This window comes from Neoarius graeffei, chromosome 18 (assembly GCF_027579695.1).
Source record: "Neoarius graeffei isolate fNeoGra1 chromosome 18, fNeoGra1.pri, whole genome shotgun sequence".
Classification (NCBI taxonomy): Eukaryota; Metazoa; Chordata; class Actinopteri; order Siluriformes; family Ariidae; genus Neoarius; species Neoarius graeffei.
The window spans coordinates 505,691-515,386 of NC_083586.1; the positions used below are offsets into that span (position 1 = coordinate 505,691).

At 41.5% G+C, this 9,696-nt stretch overlaps 1 non-coding gene across 1 annotated transcript; it reads right to left on the bottom strand.

The window, feature by feature from the left end:
• Positions 1–8,071: 8,071 nt before the first annotated feature.
• Positions 8,072–8,185, bottom strand: LOC132866881 (U5 spliceosomal RNA). Its single transcript, XR_009650646.1, has one exon. It is a non-coding gene; the product is annotated as a U5 spliceosomal RNA (small nuclear RNA).
• Between the last annotated feature and the right edge of the window lie 1,511 nt (positions 8,186–9,696).

Sequence of the window (9,696 nt, forward strand, 5' to 3'; positions counted from 1 at the left end):
GATGGCCTTGAATGAGCCAACTGCTCCCAAAAAGGTTTTTGGCTTTTAAAAATTGTTCTCCTGCGTCTTGGCAAAAGGGGGGGGGGTACACTCTCATCCAACACAGAACAAAAGATATTTATGTTGGTAACTTGCCAGCGCCCCATAACGATCCCACAATTCCTTGCGCGCTCCACCCGGATGTGACGTAAAGTGGAACTGCTTTAACTGTATCGAGAGCACCTCGATTCACTCTCTCATGTTCTGACTACTGGAGTGGTCGGACGGACTGTAGGCACGTTCCCTACAGTGTTGAGACTAACCGCTATTGTCTGAGAACAGCCTGTTCAAATTAGTTTCGGCCGAACTTTTGAAGGACCCGCTAGGTTTCAGTGATATAGTGGTTTTGATTCTAAACCTTTGCAAAGTTTAACTACAGTTAAGTAGTTTTCCACGCTAAGAGGCATTTGCGGACAGCTTCGCTCCTCTCAGCCTTTTCCTCGTCGACGCATCACCGGAGGTTTCTCCCGAAGCACCATGGACCAGCTAGGCCTCCATCTCCCTGCTTTGTTTTGCCGCGGTTGGACGCAACTCGCCGCTAACCTCCTCTCCTCGGACCGCGACCCTCAGCGCGGACATCGGAGAACGAACTTCCATCGCATTGAGTAGGCACTTGGGCAAATTTTAGTAATTTGTAGCTTATTCAGATGGTTGTTAGGGTCATGTTTAAGCTTTGAGCTGTTTAGCATACCCGCTCAGACACGGAAGGTTTTTTTTTTATTGTTTGTTTTGGTTCTGTTTTTCTTTGAACTTGTTAAACAGGGTATCTTGCATGTTATGTCTTTCCTTAACTCCATTGCTAGCTTCCCTATCTGATTAGCAGTGCAGCGACAAGTTTGTTATTTTAAGCTCCGAGGCTGGACCGCTACAAGGCCTAGTCCTCTCCATCCAACACCTATTACTCTTCCCCTCTCTTTCTCTCCCTCGCGTTGAGTTCTTTGCCTAGATAGTCTGTTGGAAATTGTTGTTAAGTACAGTGTTTGGATCCAGCTGTAACGTGGCCAGATTCTCATTAGCAACTCATTGCTAGCTACCTCAGGGTGATACGCTAGCTGGTAGGCTTGTGTTCTCGACTAGGCCTGCAGGCGCCATATTCCCCGACGCCATTTTGGTACCTCCCTCATTGAGCTACCTGTGATACGTCACCTAGTTTACGACATCTAGGCATTGACCGCCATTTTGCTTAAGCATTGCTAGAGTGGCTAGTCGTTAGCATCTGCCCACAGATACACACACACATTGGCTTTCCCTAGTCACACACACACACACACGCACACACAAGTGATTCTCTTTTCCTATCTCTCTCTTTCTCTCTCTCTCTCCCTCTCTCCTGCCCCAAACCTATGGCCCAGGTGTAATTGTTCCATTGTTGTGCCTTGTTATTACCTTTGCCTGACATTGAATGTATTTTGTGAGATTATTATTAGTGAGTAGTAGACAAATAAAAGCTAATCAAATTGAATTACATTTTACTTGTTCCTGTTGTTTATTCACAAGGTCAACTATTTAGAACTCCTTTGTCCTTCAAATTTAGCTTTTGTATACAACTGGGTTTCCCATCTAATGCAGAGCTACCATTAATTTTGAATGTACACGGTGAATATTAAGATTAATAATTTAAGATTTTATGAGACTGATCTTTAATTATAAATTGATTAATTCAATTATCAATTATTACATAATTTATAATTTAATTAATCCCAATTCCACCTACATTTACATTTCATGAAGAGAAATGTCTATGAAATCCAGGAGTAACATCCCAAAATAAATGTCAGTTATACCCACAGTTTCCAAACATTCACAGCATTCAATTATCTGGTATCGAGAGAGAGAGAGAGAGAGAGAGAGAATACGTCCAGAGATGTAACAGTCCCTTATTTATTATTTATGTAAAATATGATGAATGTGGTATGTAGACAGTCAACTCTTTTGATTTAAACCATTAATTCCTTTGTGCTGAATATTACACAGAATGATATGATCGCAAATGATGGTGCGATCTCATAATGAAACGTTTCATTATGTCAAGATCTCAAGAAAATGGTTCCAAGAAGAATCTGAGATTGAAAGAAAATAAATGTAACTTAACCTAAGAGGAAAATTGAGTCAAAGAAATATGTAAATCCATTGCTTCTTAGGATGATATTTTATTATTCATGGAAAATAAGTTTGTAGTATGCAATGAAGCTGTCATGAATATGAATAAATGTACGTGAAGTGGGTGGAGCTACTTGTGAGCTTCATGTTATTTCTGAAGCTCGAGGTCTGAACTAAACACTCAGGATAACAATGTCACCCCTCTTGTTGCTTTTCTTCACTATTGCTGATATTGGTACCACCTGGTATTCATGCAAATGGGAATCAGAATACACTCCCCCAGAATAAAAGTCCGCTTCGGGGCAGTCGCTCACTTGAAAATAAACAAACAACCAATGGAAACTCAGGCATGGTTCCAGAAAGCAACAAACAGGTCAGGAAGGGCAGGTTGGGGGGCTTGCGGTTGTTAGTTGGACAAACCATCATGTACAGCAGGGAAATTAGTGGACGTCCTTTCTGCAACAGCTCAATAAGATCCTTCAGCCTTGATTCTTCAGATACAAATATGTGTTAAAAGACTTCTGCACATCCATAAGGCATGAGAGGGTTTCATCTCATTATCTCTAGCCACTTTATCCTGTTCTACAGGGTCGCAGGCAAGCTGGAGCCTATCCCAGCTGACTACGGGCGAAAGGCGGGGTTCACCCTAGACAAGTCGCCAGGTCATCACAGGGCTGACACGTAGACACAGACAACCATTCACACTCACATCTACGGTCAATTATTCCGGTTCCATATATGTTTTAGTGGGAATTTTTTGGGGATTATGTAAATTATACATTTTTGGAAAGGTTATTGTATAAGGAGTCAGAAAATCAATGTTGGCATTTTTTCACATGTCTCTATGGTGGCCATATTGAACTTTTAAAAATGGCCACCGTAAAACTTTAATTTGTGATATCTTGACTTCTGAAAAGGCTGGAATGTTGATTTTAACTGCTAAACCCACATTTTTAGGGTCAGGGAATCAAATGGTGCAAGGTACACTTCACCATATTAACCCTTTAATGCATGAATAGGTAAAAAATGACACTGTGTGGTTGTTTTCTTGCTATTTCATTATAATAAGAAGTTGTTTACCTTCCATATTCCATTTTACTACAAAACCATGTTTTTTTTCATCATCCCATTGCAATACATAATATGGTTAAAACACACTATACACATTGTAAGCAGTTGGTCAGATAACTCAGAGAACCTTTTATTGAACAGTTTAAAATTAGCTAACACAAAACTTGAATGTTGGACGTCGACATGCACATTTAGACCACGGTATATCCATCCTTTTTAATTAGTCTGTTTCTATACATCATCATCATCATCATCATCGCTTTCATACATCATGGCTTGGGAATTGTCATCGTTCTGGTACTGGCTGCTGCACTGACACATGTCAGTACAGGCTAAGTCCTTAGTTCTGCAGGAGCACCTCCCAGAAGAGCAATCTGATTTGCACTTGCATTGAACCAACTCAAGGATGGCCTTTGGGGCTGGGAGGACTTCTGTGGTCACTGGCTTGAGCATGCCATCCGAGTCTTTAAAGTATCCATTTTGCAGAGGATCCAGCTGTGGATCCTGCAGAGCAATGGCTGCCTGTGCCCATACTCTTGTTTGGACATGGACTCTCAAGATGTGCTGCTTCAGAGCTCCAAGTGTTGGAGGGAGCTTGTCACTCTCTGCCCTATGTTTGCAGAAGAGATGCCATCGCAGTTGAGGGATTGCCTTGATGTTGATCCCCTTGGGTGAGTAAGCTGCACATGTAAAGTATTCCAGGGTTGACACCATTCCTTCCGTCACATCTGCTTCATCCAAAAGCATCTGCAGAGCTTTGACAGTATATTCATCTGCTTTGAGGAAAACCTGCAGCCAGGTCGCCTTACCTATGCGGGAGAACCTTCCTGTGTTGTCTGCCCCAGTAAATGCATGAAAGGCTGGCAAAGCCTTCGCTCTTTCTTTGCCTAGAGCTCGCCACAGTGGTTCGATCTGCACAACACCAGAGGCCATAGAAATGGATGTGTTTTTCAACAGGAGATCATAGTTTGCTGTGACTAGCACTAAAACATCTGTATCTGGTGAGAAAAACACCAACTGTGCATCATGTGGGTTTCTCTGTGAAGCCAGAACAGCCTGGTGGATCAGCAGTGTGTCTGCTTCTTCGTGGTTGTTTTCCTCAAAGACAAGGTCTTTATTGCTCCTAGTGATCCCAGAAGCAGATGTGATGATCAGCTTGGAGGATCTCTTGTTGTACTCCAGAGTTTTGTTAGCAAGATATTCAGTCAGATCACTCTTAGTCTTGTCATGGGAGAGGAATCTGCTCAGTGGGATGTGTTTGATATTGGTGTCATCTCTGACTTGATACTGAATAGACGATTTTCCTTGTCTTCTTTTATTTCTAGTTGCATTCTTCAGAGAATCTGCCCTATATGTGTCAAAGACGAGGATGATTTCATCATAATCTTTTGTTAGTTGCATCAGTCTGTCATTGAAGCAGACACTCAGATCCTTGACTGTCAATACAGTTGCTGGTTTTTTGCTCAGCTTCTGCACAAGCACCATACCATCCACCAGTGCTATCTTCCGACTTGGCTGATCACTAGATGTAAGGTCTGGAGTTCCTGTATCCACTGCATCTTGGTGAGTAGAACTTTCAACTTCTGTGGGCTTATCTTCTTTTGTCAGCTTCTCAAGTAGATGGATTAACTTTGACTTGTCATGGCAGGGCAGAATTGTTCCATCAGGAGCGAACAATGCCCTTGGTGTCAGAGTGAATTCATAGTTTCCTATGGCCTCTTTGTAGTCAATGTCACGGTTTGATCTGGCAAGTACCATCAGCCTTGCAAACAGGTCCTTGGTCTCCTTCAAATCCACAGTATTGTCTCTGAGTTTCACTGCAATCTTCTTGTTCCCAGACAGGAACATCTTGTTGTTCTCTTTCTTCACAGGGGCCCAGAGGCTGACATCTCCATTGATACGCTTTGACACATAGTCTTCATACAACTTTTGGCCAGTGACATCAGCATTCAAGATCTGTTGTACATACTCATCTGGGATGCAGGCTTGCGTGATCACATTGTGCAGGTTGTCACCTTCAGTGGTAAAGGGGTTTCCATGGCTGAGAATGGCAACCTTGATCTTGTCAATTGATTTAAAAAAAACTTAATTTTTTGAAGGAAAGCTGGAATATGAAATATTTTCATCACAAAGATATTGCAAGAAAACAACCACACAGTGTCATTTTTTACCTATTCATGCATTAAAGGGTTAATATGGTGAAGTGTACCTTGCACCATTTGATTCCCTGACCCTGAAAATGTGGGTTTAGCAGTTAAAATCAACATTCTAGCTTTTTCAGAAGCCGAGATATCACAAATTAAACTTTTAAGGCGGCAATTTTTAAAAGTTCAATATGGCCGCCACAGAGGCATCTGAAAAAATGCCAACATTGATTTTCTGACTCCTTATATAATAACCTTTCCAAAAATGCATAATTTACATAATCCCCCAAAACTTCCCACTAAAGTCAAAATTTGATAATAAGGAACCGGACTAAATTTAGAGTCACCAGTTAACCTAACCTGCATGTTTTTGGACTGTGGGGGAAACCAGAGCACCTGGAGAAAACCCACACAGACACGGGGAGAACATGCAAACTCCACACAGAAAGGCCCTCACCAGTCACGGGGATCAAACGCGGACCTTCTTGCTGTGAGGCGACAGCGCTAACCACTACACCACCATGCTGCCTGCATGAGAGGGTTTGTTTTTTATTTTATGGAGAGTGATAAGTAGTTATTCAGTCACTTTCATCTCCTTCTCTCTCACACAGCTCACCATTTCCTGGCTCTGTGGGGTGGCTTCAGGCCAGTTTGTCTAGCCAAAGGCTGAACACCACTGGTGCCTGACTTTGATTAACCTGTAACATCCATCTATCTATCCATTATCTGCTTATCCTGTTCTGGGTCACAGCCAAGCTGGAGCCTATCCCAGCTGACTAGGGGTAAGAGGCAGGGTACACCCTGCACAAGTCACCAGGTCATCCCAGGGCTGACACAGACAACATTCACACGTACAGTCAATTTAGAGCCACCAATTAGCCTAACCTGCATGCCTTTGGGGGAAACCAGAGCAGACACGGAGAGCACGCAAACTCCACGTATAAAGGCCTTCGTTGGCCACTAGGTTCGAACCCACGACCTTCTTGCTGTGAGGCAACAGTACTAACCACTACATCACTGCATTGCCCACCTGTAACATTAAAATGAGAAAATAACTAAACTTTCCAACTGTTTAATTTTTCGTGACTTTTTTGAGACCTGAACATTTTTTTCTTTTCCGACATGTAAATATTTACGATGGAAGCTATTATCGTAGACTACTATTATATACAGTATCTCAGCTATACATATCACGGCTGTAGGCCTATAAATTAAATATGAAACCATCAGCTGGAGTTTGGTTATTGACAGGAACGCTGTTGACCACAGCAGTAAGTGCTTTCCATACCACATTTTCCTGCCTTCCTGTGATGCTACTGTTCAGGCTGCCAAAGAGAAATTATTTATTCCATTGGATTTGTGATGTTGAAGCTTCTATTCTGAGGGCAGATAAGGTTCTCTTCTTGACCATATTACGCCTCTCCATGTCATAAAGTCAAGGAACAAGACCTCTAAACCGATAATATTTACGATTGTGATATTTAAATGACAATGGTTTTCACCCACCACATTTATCAATGCCCAATCATTCTTATGCTGTGATTGGCAAGATACAAACGTTTCATGAATCACATGTGAACCCTGTCATACGGGGATTTCTACTTTTGATTTGTGCTGGTTTCTATGTCAGATGTATAAATGAGTGTTATTGTGTCATACTCGTTAGTATAGTGGACAGTATCTCTGCCTGTCACACGGAAGACTGGGGTTAGATTCTCTGATGGGGAGGCTTTAAAAATTTATTAACTTGGTTAGCACTGTAGCCTCACAGCAAGAAGGTTCTGGCCTTTCTGTATGGGGTTTGCATGTTCTCCCTGTGTCAGTGTGGGATTTCCTCTCGGTGTTCTGGTTAACCCCACAGTTCAAAGACATGTAGTTGGTTAACATGGGCTGGTCTCAGGCTGAAGTGCCCTTGAGCAAGGTCCTTAAAGGAGATATGCAGAACCATGGCCTCATTTTTTGTTTTTAAATGCCTTGAGACCTCAAGAATGGCATAGGAATAGTTTTCAGTGTTAATATATAGATTGAGGCACTGCCTAAAAGCAGAGCGCCCATCTGTTTCTGGATTGTAGACTTTTCTTATATCATAGCCAGCCTCTTTTGCTTTATTTCTTTACCGTTATAGTTACTATACTGTTTCCTTATGTTGTACAAAACATCGGGCAACAACAGTGACAAGTTACTCACTACTATACTGTCCTGACTACTACTCTACTTCACTACTCACTTCACTAGTTGTTGGGTTTCCTGTGGTGGAAGGCACACACAGGATCAACGCCATCAGAAAACAACTCAACGGGTTTCTTTATGTATCCACACTCTATACCAATGGAGTTTCACTATTAAAGAAAGAGGGTTTTTTTCTTCATTTTTGGAATAAGGGCACTATTTAGAGAGATACTGAAAAACCAGGTCGATGCATGGAGCAAGCCTTTATTACAACTCCCTGCTCTAAGAATCTGTTTAATAAAACACTCGTATAAAAAACATATCCAATAATAAATTGATAAGAACAGATACTCAACTCAATGGCTTTAAATATACTACTTCCACATATTAAAATCCAGAAAGGTAAACACAGCTAGACTCCACCCCAAACAGCTGGATCCTTTTGAAGAGAGATATCATCTTGGGGGTGTGCGTGTTCACGCGTGTGTAGGGGAGTGTTTCCATGCAGAAAGTTTGATATTTCTAACGTTTGACCACCAAAAATGTCCAGCTCTACCAGAGCAAAGCCTGCAAAAATAAGCTGAACTCATTAACATTCCTCTCCCTGGAAATCTTTAGTAAAAGGAGAAGATTTATGTGTCAATGAAGAGAAACCTGAGCTACACTTAACACTGGATCAGGCTAGTGACACCGTAAAGAGTGTTTTCACGTGACATCATCAAACCGGAAGTTGGCCATATTGGAGACATCGGACACATCAACAGCAAAACAATCATCATGAATTTTTCGATAAACAAACCAAATAATGGTGAATTACTGCACAGTTTTGGGTTGCCACAAACACTCAGATCGTGAGAAACATATGCACTTCTACTGATTACCTAAAATAATCGAAACTCAGGGGGACGAAACCAGAAAATTGTCAGAGGAGCATCGTCGTCTCTGGCTTACCAAACTAAACCAGGATCTGAGCGACAAAAATCTGCACAACATAAGAGTGTGTTCAGTTCACTTTGTATCAGGTATGAGTTTTTTTAAGTTTTGATTAAGGTCTTAAAATTAAGCACAAAATTATATTTCTCCTGTCTAGCCGTGATGGTGCTTCTGTATGTTCTCTTGAGAGGAAGCTAAAGTTAAAAATCACAATCAGCCATCTGCTGTCAGCTGAGGTCGGCCCACAGGGGATGTGATTCATGATCTACAGTACATCACTGTACATCTAATGTACACAGTACACACCTTTGCTTTCACCAGACATTTGTCACCAAATTTCCGTGCTTTTCATTCCCTGACCCAGCCACAGCACATCTGGTTATAGGCTTCTAGTCCCTTGAAACACTTCAGATCCTCAGCAATGTGTGGACTTCGTGAAAAAATTATGTACTTGATGATGTTTGACTATATTACAGCGGGCAGCAATGCATTGTCTTCACTCAGTTCCTCTCCCGTTTCGTATGGTTCCAGGCTGTAAATTAACTGCAGTTTCTCTTACACCGGGCTCTTACAGCAGGCTCTTACACCGGGCTCCAGACTTTCTAGCAGCTTCTGCTGAATATAAATCTACAGACTGATTTTTAAAATAATTGTTAGAACTGCTTTATTCTAAAACAGGGGTTCTCAACCTTTTGCAACCTGGGCCCCACCAAAGCTGGTTCATTGCAGTTGGGGGCCCCTCTTCTCACCCCGCCCCCATCCCCCCCCCAAAACATACTCACCCGCAGTGACGCCACCCGACCTACAGCACCTTATATCGACCGATAGATAGATAGATAGACAGATAGATAGATAGCCAGCCCCGGGCTAGATTATTATTATTATTATCATTATTATTATTATTATTAGTAGCAGTAGCAGCAGTAGTAGCATTATCCATTCCATAGAAATACATAGGCCTATTATCATTATTAGGCTATTGTTATAATTGGCAGTAGCACCACATTTCTAATCTGCTTTCGGGCATTATTATAATTATAATTATTATTATTATTATTATGGCCTATTATCATTACTAAGCTGTTGGCAGTAGTACAAGACTTATGTTCTTTCAGGCATTATTATTATTATTGCTGTTGTTGGTTGTTGATATTATTATTAGTGTTTTTATTGGGTATTTTATTAGGCTTATCATTAGCTGGCTATTGATATCATTGGGAATTGGGACCAGGCGTGAATT